Here is a 14,116-nt window from a genome sequence, read left to right as displayed (position 1 = left end):
GAAAAGGACGTAGATGAAGATGAAGTGGGAGATATAATACTGCGTGAAGAGTTTGACAGAGCACTAAGTCGAAACAAGGCCCCTGGAGAAGACAACATTCCATTAGAACTACTGATAGCTTTGGCAGAGCCAGCCCTGACAAAACTCTACCATCTGGTGAGCAAGATGTATGAGACAGGCAAAATACCCTCAGAATTCAAGAAGAATATAATAATTCCAATCCCAAAGAAAATTACCGAACTACCAATTTAATAAGCCACGGCTGCAAAATACTAACACCAATTCTTTACAGACGAATGAAAAAACTTGTAGAAGCCATCCTCGGAGAGGATCAGTTTAGATTCCGTAGAAATGATGGAACACGGGAGGTTATACGTTGGTTACTGAGAATCGTTTATAAAATCCAGGATGCTTATAAATTAGTTACGCAAAATAACCTTTAATAGTGCAAAGGGTAAATAAATGATAGAAATGTCTGATGCAGCGCTGAATGCAGTGCATCTTCAAGTTTAATTCCCGCCTAACACTGTTAGTTCGCTACGTTCCCGCCAGGTGGCATGCGCGAATTAGTTACTCCAATAGCCATCATAGAATTGTCTAACGGTGCAGAGTGTGCGCAGTGTTGTTTATGGTTTCAGGAAGCCAAATCCGCTACTTCAGTTCAGGGAAAATTGAGGACTGAATATCGCACGCTACCACAGCAAAGGTAAACTGTTATTAATTGATACAATCGTTTTCACGGAATCTGGATGCGTGTCACATGGGACGCCGTGTGAGGGTCAGTCAGCAGTCTCTCAGGCAGCATTTAAACATGTCAGCCGGCCGCGGTGGTCTAGCGGTTCTAGGCGCTCAGTCCGGAACCGCGCGACTGCTACGGTCGCAGGTTCGAATTCTGCCTCGGGCATGGATGTGTGTGATGTCCTTAGGTTAGTTAGGTTTAAGTAGTTCTAAGTTCTAGGGGACTGATGACCACAGATGTTAAGTCCCGTAGTGCTCAGAGCCATTTGAACCATTTGATTTAAACATGGCAGGCGGTAGTCTTATATTCGTAGTCTGGGTAAATCAAAGAGACAGGCCAGAATAGAATTCAGTACACGAGCGTTGACTGAAAAGTAATGTCCATCCACTCTTCAACAGTTGGCAGCATCGGTATGTGGCAGGTACTGGCTTGTCCCGTAGCCTCTCCTCTACAGCTCCAGTTGGCAGGAAGGCTTAGCATTGAACGGTTGTGTCGTTACCGTGTGAAGTATGGAACCCTGCACAGACGGTCGGTCAATACGATTGAAGCAACGTGCAGTCATTGAATTCTTGGCAGCAGAATTTGTCACCCCAAAGGAGATTCATTAGAGAATAAAGCAGTTTATGGTGATTGTGTTGATGTGTTTACTGTGCGTCGTTGGGCGGGTAAGTTTAAAGATGTTGAGGTGGGAACATCTGACCTGCGTGACAATCAAAGAGTTGGCTATCCTGTGGCACCAGCCACTGAGTTTCAGAAGGAAAATGTAGACAGATTGATTCTGGACGATCGTCGTATGACTCAGAGAGAAACTGACAGCACGATCGGCACTTCACAAGAACGTGTGGGTCACATTATTGCTTTGCTTGGCTATCGGAAGATCTGTGCACGATGGGTACCCCGGAAGCTGACTCCAGAAATAAAAGTGCACTACTGTAAGGCATCCTCCATACAGTCCAGATTTAGCACTTCATTATGCTTCTGATGAAGACTTAGAGAGAACTGTGAGACTGTCGTTACGAAAACAGTGTGTCGACTTCTTCCGTGGCGGTTTCAGAAAAGTTGTTCATCGTTGGCAGAAATGTATCCAATTTTCGGGTGATTGTGTGGAAAAGTGAATATTGGTAATTAAAGATCACATTCTAAGGATTACTTCTGCGTTTGATTTATTAAAATATTCGCATCTAAACCCAATTAACGAAGGTGGAGGCATTACTTTTCATTCAACCCACGTACCAAGAGCTACAGTGGGGAAGGTCACTCAAACCCTGCAAATTGGAACAGTTGGAAGCTTTAAGAGAAAATGAGAAGGAAAAACCAGTTGAGTTTGCTGTAGAAATGTGTAACAAAATACAGACTGAAGACTGTTTTCTTACCAAAATTGTGTTGAGTGACGAAGCCACCTTCCATACCTGCGGTAAAGTGAATCGCCGAAATGTTCGAATAAGGGGTGTGCAAAAACCACGTCACGTAATGGAACATGTACGGTACTCATCTAAGGTAAATGTTTTTCGTGCTGTAAAGTGTGGGAGGCCGCGGTGACCGTGCGGTTCTAGGCGCTTCAGTCCGGAACCCCGCGACTGCTACGGTCACAGGTTCGAATCCTGACTCGGGTATGGATGTGTGTGATGTCCTTAGGTTAGTTAGGTTTAAGTAGTTGTAAGTTCTAGGGGACTGATGGCCACAGATGTTAAGTCCCATAGTGCTCAGAGCCATTTGAACATTTTGCTGTAAAGTGTAAAGAGATCTACGGTCCTTTCTTTTTTGCCGAGTGAACTATAAGTGGCGTATTGTACCTGGACGTGCTCGAACATTATCTAAAGCCTGAATTACGACTGGATATGGGCACAGAATTTATTTTTCAGCAAGACGGCTCATTACCACATTATATCGGGAAGCTGTGGCCTATTTCCGTAGGAACGTGCCGACTTGTACTGGAATTGTTGCAACGATATCCTGCCGACCACGATCGCTTAAGTCTAGTAAACTTTCGTGTGCAGAACACATTAAATGTATTGGCAATTGCGAAAATGGACAACCATCAGCTGTAGAATGGATAGGCGACAACGAAAATTTGTGCCGGATCGGAGCTAGAGCTGAGCGGTCGCTTCACCATTAGACTGTGCACGCAAGACTCACCGGCAGACCCAGACTTCCATACGTCGCCGACCATGCGTTTACAGCCTGTGCTCGTACATCAGTTACGTATATTACCGCACAGGTGAGGCATGAATGCATGCATGTCCAAAGGAACTTTGCATCGTAGTTCAGAATAACACAGGCACTGAAATATCGTTTTCTGTGTATGTAGTTACATTGAGAGGTGGCATGAGCCCCCTCTCATATTTCTATCTTACGATTTTCCTCTCTAATTGCATGCGGTGAAAAGTTGCTATTCCAACACACGCGGACTTCCCACGCAGCGTCTCTCGTCACCCAGGTGGTCCGGTGACAGGCGGGCTCTGCTGATTTTGAAAGGGTAAGCCGACGGGTGTGAGGGAGTCGAGTGAATGCTTTCCAGACGCCGACATTGTCAAAAGACACGCCCGCAGGTGCATGAAGTAGCGGCTGGGCTACCAGCGAGGCGTGGGAATGACTTGTGTACCCAGGCAGTTGTGGCGGGAAAATTCCCGCGCTTTCTGCAAAATAGTAACTGTGATTGGCTTGCTCAGGGCATAGCTCCGTGACGTAACAAAATCAGCGCAGAAATTGGCGCCAAGAATCTCCATTGGTGGAATGGTAGTGCTCCGGCAATAGAGTGGAATTTTCCGCCGGTTTTCGAGTTGCTGATTGGAACGTTTAACCACGGCCACTGTCGTGGGGGCGGGAATGTTGTGTGTTCGGCCTGTATGGGTGCTCTGGGTAGTCGGCTCTCGCCTTTCGGTCGGAGTAGGTTACAAGACTGAGCTCTCGCTGCTCTGGACAGCCTGCTTTGCGTTGGCTGTCTAATATACTTTTAGTTAATTGTAACTGTTTGACGAAGTTGCTGAAGTTTCGACATCAACGTAACTTTCCGAGTACAGTTGGCAATTGAGCGTTCTGCGTACAAGCGGCCTATGTTGTCTGTCTTGAGCAGTTTTGGCTAAAGTTGACTGTATCGGAGTTACAGTGTGACTTCGCTTGATAAAATCAATCACTGTATCATCAATGATTGTGTGGCGAGCCTTCTTCGTCTCCCTCAGAGGCGCATTTGTATTGCTAGGAAGTCTTTAGTCTGGAACAACCAGACCAGGATAATTAGTTTCGGGCTATACTCGCGACATTATCATCACTACGACGGGACGTCGAAGCAACCAGCCATCGCCTCCGGTACGCCAGATCGTGTTCTTGCATTTAAGAAGACAGTTTGGTAATGTATGTCCACAGCACCGGCAGATAGGGATTTTCCTAGGTGATAATCAGAGCTAAGCAGAGCGCGCCTGTTCGTCTTTCCCTAACTTTGTTCTGTCTTGGGTGTTCATCGTCTGAGTTCTCACTAATGTAGCAGCAATTAATGTTGGGTTAGGTGTGTGTCTCTCTTAAGATTTGAGTGGCAAGGAATTGGCTCCACATACCACTTCGTCATAATCCTCACAATCTAGTTTAGGGACAACTTCACCTTCACAGCGTTTGTTTGAGTATCCAATTTGAACCAATTTGATGTATTGTAAATGTTTCATGTGTTTTTGTTTATTATTTTGTGTTTAGTCTTAATAAATCATATTGTTATTTTGGACAGAACTTTCATTCTGTTAATCGGTAGAGCAACCCTATCATTTCTCACTACGTTAATGAAACCTACGTTTATTTAACTTATTTATCGAATTAAATTATTGCAGGTGCCAAACTCTTTTCTACTCCACTGACAGGGTTGATTATAGTCAGTTAGCGTATTTTTTTTAATCCATGTGCAACAGCAAAAGTCAGAGTTAGAACAGGGGGGGCTTAGAGCATCATTTACATATGTAGATTCTAGAAGAATTTAGTGTTAAATACACTGGTAGCCCCGGCACCTCGCAACATTAAGGACATAGTGTTTGTTTTCCGCCTTCAGGAAACATCGCTGAGCTGCGACGACGGATAACACAAGCAGCTGTCACCATACATCAATTCTTAGTTCATAGCATCTGGCAGGAAACTGATTGCAGATGGGACATTGACGTGTAACAAAAGGTATCCACATTGAATTTTTGTAAATAAAACTTGAAGATGCACTGCATTACTACCGTATCTAACACTTCTGTAATATAGTTACCCCTAGGGTACTTTTCTGTAAGGATTACTCTTGTATAACTAATTTATAAACACACTGTTTTCTATCTAAAGCCGGCCGGAGTGGCCGTGCGTTTCTAGGCGCTACAGTCTGGAACCGCGAGGCCGCTACGGTCGCGGGTTCGAATCCTGCCTCGGGCATGGATGTGTGTGATGTCCTTAGGTTAGTTAGGTTTAAGTAGTTCTAAGTTCTAGGGGACTGATGACCACAGAAGTTGAGTCCCATAGTGCTCAGAGCCATTCTATCTAAATGTTGATAGGAGAAAGTAGCTTTGCTCGCCTACTGGGCGGAAGTGGCTGTCAGTGTGGAGGGATAACCATTGGGCACGATATTCGGACCGGGGCTATCATCACCTGAGCAACTGCGGGCGCGTGGCAATCCATCATGGCGACGAGTTGGGCGCGCTGCTATTTGAACTGCCCGCCTCCCTCCCTCATTCAATTAAGAAGATTGATGGGGCAATTTCAGAAAACTTCACAGTCAAGCCCCTGTGCTATAACTAGAACGGTAAAGGGTCTATAAAAAGAGCTGACAGCGGTGGAAGACCGATTAGCGTAGAAGGAGAGCTGGAATGATCTCACAGTTCAAGTGGGTAATAAGTGCGCTTCTGGCCGCAAATCGAAAACAGCGTTTCAAAATATTGAGTCTGTTACGTTACTGTACTGACCTAAACTTCCAATATGCAGATTTGTTCCATCACATTACAGCCATGTATATGGACTAATCGAAAAAAGCCAAAACTAGTTTCGATAAATCGATGTCGCAGTATATTTATTTATTTATTGCTTACTTAGCCTGACCAGAGTAGGGCCTTAAGGCCCTCTCTTATATCTGGCGAGGAACAGCACATACAAAAAATATTACATAACAAACACAATAATAAAATTTTCCATTATTGATAAAAATAGTAATTGGAGTAGTTGGCAAAAATAATACTAATAATGATGATAAAATAGTGGAACAGTTAAAATTATATTTATATTTGTTATTACATAAAACTTAATAATAATAATTAGCATTGTTAAATGTTCAAATGGGTGTGAATTCCTAAGTGACCAAACTGCTTAGGTCATCGGTCCCTAGACTTACACACTTCTTAAATTAACTTATGCTAAGAACAACATAAACACCCATACATGAGGGAGGACTCGAACCTCCGGTGGGAGTGGCCACGCAGTCCGTGACAGGACGCCTCAAACCGCGCTGCTACTCCGTGCAGCAGCATTGTTGACAAAAGTAATAATTAACAATAATAGTACAACAGTAACATTAAAAATGAAATAACGGAGACATTAAGAAAGATAGTGATTAGTTCAGCATTTGGGAAGCCTTGTTTGGTATTAAAATAAGTGGAAGGGATAACAAGAGAGAAGAGGATTGAAATGAAAGCTGTAATGACTGTTAGGAAAGAAGAGAATTTCAAAAGGAGGGAAAAGTGGTGGAGGAGGGAGGATTGACAACACAAAGCTAGAAGAGGAGATAGCTATTGTGACAGAAGGTGAGCCATAAGTTTTCTTTTGAAGCTTGAAAGTGTTTTAATTTCTCTAATATTTTGAGGATGATTGTTCCATAGCCGGACTCCCGATTCAGGAAATGCCATTTTGAGGCATACTGAGAAGTTATTTGACTGAGAAGTAGCGGCTCCGGACGCGAAAACTGACAACGGCCGGGAGAGCGATGTGCAGGTCAGACGCCCTTGCGTATCCCCATCAGTCACGCCTATGGGCAGATATTGACATGACGGTCAGTCAGTACTGTTAGGATCTTCCGAGACCTGTTCGGAGGGGTTAAAAAGTGTATAGATACTTTTGATCAGGTATAATACTTTGATCAGACGGTGCATACAATTCTTTCGTACATGAAATATTTTTCGTTTGTAAAACGAATCATTATTCGCTTATATATTATTTTTAATAATTCATATTACATACAAAAAATTTTGTCTATGCTGAAGAATATTATACATACTCTGTGGACGATCGATAGTGTTATTTCTGTTAACTATATATAAGTGACTTTGTGACTATTTGCTATTGTTCGTTCATTGTGTGACTGGTGTTTGAAATGCGTTAGTTTTAGCGTAAGTTGGCAACAAGAAGACAGCAAGTAACACCCTCTTTCTCCAAATTCATCACTAACTATAGATAAGGATGCATCATTTATTACAAAATTACGCCTGTTTGTATATACACTGAAGCGCCAACAAAAATGGCATGCGAATACGTATTCAAATGCAGAGCTGCGTAAACAGGCAGAATACGCGCTGCGGTCGGCAACGCCTGTATACGATGAAGTGGGGATTATGCCGTAGACCATTTTACGACTGTACCATGAATATCAGGAATGCGGTAAAACATCAAATCTCCAACATCGCTACTGTCAGAAAAACATATTGATAGAACGGGACCAAAGACGATTGAAGAGAATCGTTCAACTTGACATAAGTGCAACCCTTCCGTAAACTGCTGCAGATTTCAATGTTGGGTCATCAAAAAGTGTCTGCGTGCGAACCATTCAACGAGACACCATCGAATGGACTTTCGGAACCGAAGACCGCATCGTGTACCCTTGATGACTGAAGGACACAAAGTTTTACGCCTCGCCTGAGTCCGTCAACACCGACACTGGGCTGTAGACGACTGGGAACATGTGGCCTGGTCGGACGAGTCTCGTTTGAAATTACATCGAGCGGATGGATGAGTAAGGGTATAGAGACAATTTCATGAATCCATGAATTCTGCATGTCAACAGGGGATTGTTCAGGCTGGTGGAGGCTCTGTAATGATGTGGCGCGTGTGCACTTGGAGTGATATGGAATCTCTTATGTGTTTAGATACGACTCTGACACGTGACACGTAAGTAAGCATCCTGTCAGATCACCTGCATCCATTCATGTCCATTGTGCATTCCGACAGACTTGGGCAATTCCAGCAGGACAATGCGACGTCCCACACGCCCAGAATTGCTACAGAGTGGCTCCAGGAACTCTCGTATGAGTTTAAATGTTTCCACTTGCCACCAAACTCCGCACACATGAACATTGTTAAGTATATCTGGGAAGCTTTGCAACGTTGTAAGAGGTGAGGTACTTAGCAGAGTCTCTGACCAGAGAGCAGTATGTCGTTATTTGTTGTTTGTCGCGAGTCTGCGCTTGTCTGCGCGTGTCGACAGTAGTCTTGAGTAGTCTGCGTGAGTCGGCGGGAGTCGGCGCGTGTCGGCTGTCTGCTCTGCTCGGGACTCTGGTCGGGACTCTGGAGGATGAGTATTGTTGTAGAAGGTAAAGAAGCAGCCTTGCGCATTTCTAGTAATGTATATTAATTGTCATTTAATTTGTTTAAAAAAAATGGCTCTGAGCACTATGGGACTCAACTGCTGTGGTCATCAGTCCCCTAGAACTTAGAACTACTTAAACCTAACTAACCTAAGGACATTACACACATCCATGCCCGAGGCAGGATTCGAACCTGCGACCGCAGCAGTCGCACGGTTCCGGACTGCGCGCCTAAAACCGCGAGACCACCGTGGCCGGCTGTTTCAAAAAAAAAAGAATGCCCCAATAATAATTTTTATAATATAAAGTATTTTTTTTAAAAAAAGCATTCATTTCAATTTAAAGATTTTATCCAATGAATAATTAATTCCTTTCACGAATCACAAAGCATGGGCCAGCATTGCACGGAGCTGTGCCGAAAATTTTTATGTAAGAGCAGATATATTTGCAGTTTTTATTGAGGTAAGAAATTTTGCTTTTTTTTATTCAGAATACAGGGCCGAGGCGCAGCGCTGCTGTCGTCATAAAATTTAACAGGCTACTGAATTTCTTTTTTATTGTTTTGGTGTTTAGGAATTTTTCTGTTTCGAACTTAACATTAAATGAGAAAAGAATTTTGTGGGAACATTAATTGTGAATGCATTTCTGCACACAGATTGTAAATGGGAGCCAATTTTGTTCAGAGGTTACAATATAAAAAAAATTCATTTTAATTATTATTTTTGTGGGGAGTTTACGCTTGGTTCATTTTCATTATTATATTACTGTTTGGAGGTTACACTTGGCGACATCCGGCCAGGATCGTATTTCTTTGTGAATCTTCTGAGAAGTAGTCATATATCCGCTCTTATTTACTTAAATGTAGTTTGCATCTGGCGCAACGCATTTACTAATTTGTAAATCTTTCTTTCACAGATCATCGGCAATTTGTTGCTCTTTGTTGTAATTGTTGTTGCATTTTGCATTGTCTTTGTTTCATTTGTGATTAATTTTGATTTGTGAAAAATGCCGCGAAAAACTGTTAACAGTACATCGCGATGTGTAATGAGCGAAATAGCCGACTCTAATAATTTGACCGATAATATTTGCGACACTCAGTGTAATGATGACAATTCTCCATTTACAGACAATCAGTGCGTACCGACCACTAATATTGATTTTGATCCTAGTGATGAGCAAACAAGTTCAATTGTGTCCTCTGTTAATTTAACGACAACTGATGACGCGGGACGTTCTGTTACAACGAACGCAGCCCAGTTTAACACACCCGATTTGCAAAATTTGAATTGTGAACAGATAATTTATTCTAACGAAAATGAACAATGTACTCAAAGAACGTCAGATTTCTTTGATTCTGAGGTAGTGACTAACAGTGCACATCCGATTGACAAACCTTTTGGTGAATTACAGAATGACCAAATGATTACACAAAACGCGACAAAAGCAGATACACCATCATACAGTACAGAGAATAGAGCCGCTAATTTTGGCTGGGATCAAGTTATGGCATTATTAGTACAAAATAATGAAAATGTCAAACAAATTAATGAATGTCTTAAACAATCGAAAAAAGAACAAGACTACAATCACAAACAACTTAATGAAATTAATGAAAAACTAGACAACAATTCCAGACAGCTTAGTGGACAGATTACAGCCGTTGCCGCGCAGTGTCATGATACTAAGGAACAATTACGTGAGGAAATTAAGGCTTGTGCTAGAAACAGTAGTGAAGAAATTAGATCTGTGGCACAAGAATTAAATAATAGACATGCAGATACAACTAAATTACTTAGAGACGAAATTAGTGCAGTCGGTAAACAATGCTCTGAAAACGCAACACACTCACGCGACGAGTTTAAATTAATGTCAGCAGAACTTTCGCGCACACTGGATGCAAAAGTAGACGCGAAATTCGACCAACAGAACAGTCAAATTGATGAGCGTTTTAATCATCACCTACAAAGCAGTGAAACGCGTTTCCGTAAATTTATACAGGAACAGAATAAAGTAAAGCGACAAGTCATGGAAACAATTACCGCACAGAGACAGGAAGATAAACGTAAATTGTTTACGAAAGCAAAAACATATGTAGACAACAATATTGCTACAGTATCGGACGAAATTAATACTATCAAACAGTTGAACACCGAATTGCGTGATGAAATTTCCGATCTTAAAACAAAAACAGACACACACACAGTAGACTTTCAGACAGTGACCAACAGACTTGAACAATTAGAACTAATTCAGGATCCCGATGTCATCAAAGCTGACGTTAAAAAATTGAACGAAACCACACGTAAGATACAAAAACAAATTAATGCTTGTGACACTAAAAATGATGATCAGGTAAAAATACTGACTGAAAAATATGATGAATTGACCAGTCGTATTGATGTTATTGAAAGTAATAATGACAGCAAATCAGATGATACTTCACCGATTTCGTTTAATCAAACACCTGAATTCCAAAATTTACAGCAGACGATCAGTGAGATAGATTCGTCCAATAATACATTACGTAGAAAATTGTCAACTTTACAGCAAGAAGTGACAGAGATGAAAAACGTTTCAGTCACTAACACGTCACAGCATTCGCCTCATTCCGAACATTTCTCACACTCACACAGCCAGTATAATTTGGGTAATTTACAGAGACCACGCGACTTAGAATCCGAAGTGACACAGACAAACAAATTCTCATGCAATCCTGAACCTGTTCACAAATTCAGAGACGATAACGTCAATTACGAGCATTTTCTATCCGTGAGAAAATTTAGAGTATTTAAAAATGACAGAACACAGGTACATGCTTTGAACTGGATACGTCAATTTATTTTTGTACTTTCACCGGCATTTCGTGTAATGCAGAAACTAGCATTGGACTGGATACAACAACTTGCTTTTGAATTTTTACTGCCATTGCCTGTAACGCAAAAGCTAAAATTTATTTGCAGCGCGTAATAAACCTCAGGGTATTCATTACGCTTTAATGAATATGTGCCGTAGCGTGCACAGGGCCCCGAGCCATAGTAGTGCTATTTCATCTTTAGTTTTCTGCACTGCTCCCTTCTCTTCTACTATCCTTTATATCTATCAAAACAGGTCTTCAACTATCGCTCTATCTAGGATTAAGAAACGTGTAAAGAAAACCTGATACGACAAGTTATACCGAAAGTGACAGTTCTCATTATACGCTCCAGAAATGACAACCACGAGAACTTAAATACCTGACAAAAATTTAATCATCAGTATATGTAAAATAATTAGCAACAGTGAACACATTTTGGTAACAATAGAGGTTTTTTTTCACCGCAACAGCATGAAAGCCAGCCGGTTAGCATACCTAACCAACAATGCAGTCTGCAAGGTCAACCAAGCTTTAATGTTTCGCCGCGTGCACGTGTAGCATCAGCTCCAACAAATAGTAACGCACAGCAACAAGGGAATTAGCACGTACAGAAAACACACTATTTCAATTCCTATTGCAATGCACCGTATAGAAATGACTATCATGACAGACGTAAAAATAATGAGCACAATTTTCAGCGTAGGTTTAATAGCAGTCGGTCTTACCAACAGCAAAATCATCCACAACGACAGATTATCATGAATGAACCAGACAGTAGGTATCATCCCGAACGTAATACGTCAGGAAGAAATAACAGAACTGTACAAATAGTGGAAATACCACAGCATCCTCCCGAAAATAATAGCACGTCAGATAGAATTTGACTAAATTCAGTACAGGTTGCATCTTCCAGTAACACAAGTAATACTTTTGACACGCAGAATCTTGTTCACGAGAATGTTATTTGAAACATGCTTTGTTGAATGCACCTCTTTTATCACACCCAGATCTTACTAGAAATTTTTCCATTACCACCGACAGTTTTAATACCGCTTTAGGCGTACATATTTTTCAGGAAATTGAAGAAGATGGCACTACAGTAATTAAAAACATAGCCTTTGCAAGTCGCATTCTGTCACCTGCTGAACGCAATTATTCTGTTACAGAACTTGAAACATTATGTGTTGTTTGGGCATTTACGAGATTTCGGCATTTTCTTTATGGAAGACACACTACCGTCTACACAGATCATAGAGCGATATAGTTTTTACTTTCCGCTAAATTTACACACGACAGATTAAGCAGATGGAAACTTTATTTGCAGGAATTTAATTTCACAATTGTTCACATTCCCGGTACACAAAATATTGTAGCAGACGCACTATCCCGTTCTCTCAGCAACAATCAGTAAGACATCGCAACCAACTTCTGCAAAGCAAATTTCAACGTCATGTACATTCAACAAGTTGCATTTGAAAATTTCATTTCGTCGTCATTACAAGACATAGCACAAGAGCAAAGTAAAGACAACGTATGGAAAGAAATTAAACACCTTTGGCAAGCTAGGAATAATGTTACCATTAGAAACCATTACACTGTACGCAATAATATTCTGTTTCGCCGCTCTCACCCTGACAGCAAAAATTGGTTATTATGCATTCCTGACGAACTTGTTAACAAATTAATCTGGTATACTCATTTAAGTTACGCACATTACTGAGCCAGAAAATGTTTTCTTATACTGAGACAGAAGTTATTTTACCAACATTGAGAAACGTATTCGATGAGTTTTAGCGTCGTGTAAAATCTGCCAGAAAGCTAAGTCAGATACGACTTCACATATTCCTCCATTACATCCAATTGTACCTGTTAAATTGAGACACATGGCCGTTGTAGACATTTTTGGTCCGATTCCCAGAACTAATAGAGGTTTTTGCTACATCTTTGTCGCTGTTGTACTCACTTCAAAATTTGTTACCTACACTCCGTTACGCAAAGCTACTGCTAAAACTGTTTCGAAAGCATTTGTAAAACATTTTCTATTTCATGTAGGACATGTATTGAAAGTAATTTCAGACAATGAATCACAGTTTCGATCTGTTATATGGACACGTATGTTACGAGCTGGAAACATTTCTCCGATCTATATATCCAGGTACCATGCTTCTTCGAACCCTTGTGAACGATTAATGAAAGAAATTGATAAACTATGTAGAATATACTGCCATAAAAAACATATTGATTGGGACACACACATACTCTCATTCCAGGATGTAATTAATTCCATACCAAATGAATCTACTATGCTATCTCCGTCTGTTATACTGAAAAATGTTGAACCACCTAACAAAATTAAAGAATTAGTAACCTTTCCTACATCTCGTCGACTACGACACCATGAAATAATTGACACTGCGCTGAACAACATCAAACGTGCCGCAGAGCGCCGGAGAAGACAGCAAAAACAGGTTTGTACACGCCGTGACTTTCACATTGGACAGAAGATATTAGTACGCACACATTATTTATCTAATAGAGGAAAAGGTAGGTGTAGCAAATTTGAGCTTCTATATGCAGGTCCATATCGAATTCGCAGCATTCCTCACCCCAATGTAGTACACGTCGAAACTTTGAGAACCAGAAAAACCAAAGGGAACCACCACGTCTCCAACGTCAAACCTTTTATTGAATGAATATACTTTATGATTTATCACACTGTAATGCCATTTGCTGATTTTTTTTATGACCACTTATGCAATTATATTCACATGAACAGTTACTGATGATTGTCGTATTTTTTCTTGGCAAGTGCCCGGCAAGGTAAGGTTAGCAGGTCGCTCTTCTTGTCGTTACATATCAGACCGTGCACTTTTTCCATTTTTTATGTATGTATGATTGTTTTACTGTTTTGTGTGTATGCGCTATGAAATATTTAAGCTATAACAAACACCAGTTGACTTTGACATTTTGCCTTATGATATCTCAACATCGTGACTATTTTTA

This window comes from Schistocerca nitens, chromosome 2 (assembly GCF_023898315.1).
Source record: "Schistocerca nitens isolate TAMUIC-IGC-003100 chromosome 2, iqSchNite1.1, whole genome shotgun sequence".
Taxonomy (NCBI): domain Eukaryota; kingdom Metazoa; phylum Arthropoda; class Insecta; order Orthoptera; family Acrididae; genus Schistocerca; species Schistocerca nitens.
The sequence above is the reverse complement of the archived record's forward strand: the minus strand, read 5'-3'. Positions refer to the sequence as shown.